The sequence below is a fragment of the Acanthochromis polyacanthus genome, unplaced genomic scaffold, assembly GCF_021347895.1.
Source record: "Acanthochromis polyacanthus isolate Apoly-LR-REF ecotype Palm Island unplaced genomic scaffold, KAUST_Apoly_ChrSc contig41, whole genome shotgun sequence".
Classification (NCBI taxonomy): Eukaryota; Metazoa; Chordata; class Actinopteri; family Pomacentridae; genus Acanthochromis; species Acanthochromis polyacanthus.
The window spans coordinates 8,350-9,108 of NW_026131330.1; positions in this window are offsets into that span (position 1 = coordinate 8,350).

Sequence of the window (759 nt, forward strand, 5' to 3'; positions counted from 1 at the left end):
ACGTGTGCACGCTTTAAAAATATCAGGTACTTGTGTGAGTGTGTGGACATTTGTACTTTGCGCTTGTGTAACTGTGTGCTTATGTTGGATAATGTGCTTATGTCTGCCTTTGTCAGAGAGCCAAGGTCTTGGAGCAAATGCGTTTTCTCCAGAGTGAATGTGTTGTGATGTCTAGTTTTGTCTGGTATTTTTACTTTCAGAAATACTTGTACATATCTTTGTACAATTGGTTATATAACTTAGGACCATTGACACAATATGGGCAGTCAACACCACCTTTATCATGAAAACTTAACTGAAAAACATCTAAATCACATAACTTTTTCCTTCTTGGTAAATGGTAGACAGACTTAATTTACATAAAGTTTTTATCCAGAGTGCTTTAAAATGAACCTCATATTTACTCATTTACACACACACTGACACACAAATGGCACCGAATCCCAATGTAAGGCAATGACCCATCAGGAGCAATTAATTGACACAAGAGGAGGCAGGGCTCAAACTGCTAACCCTGTGATTAGTGGATGGCCTTCTCTGCCAAACACTACTTAATGGATATTTGGCAGATAAACGTAACCAACACAAAACTGCATCCCACACTGCACAGGATATGGAGTTGTATGTTAGCTGTAACTCGCCACCCAAACAAGCCTATTAATGGCTGCTATCACTGCACATCATGACACAACAGTGGAGAACTCCTGCACCTTCATTAGCTCCATTTTGTAATCTAAGATCTTTGGTGGAAGCATCACT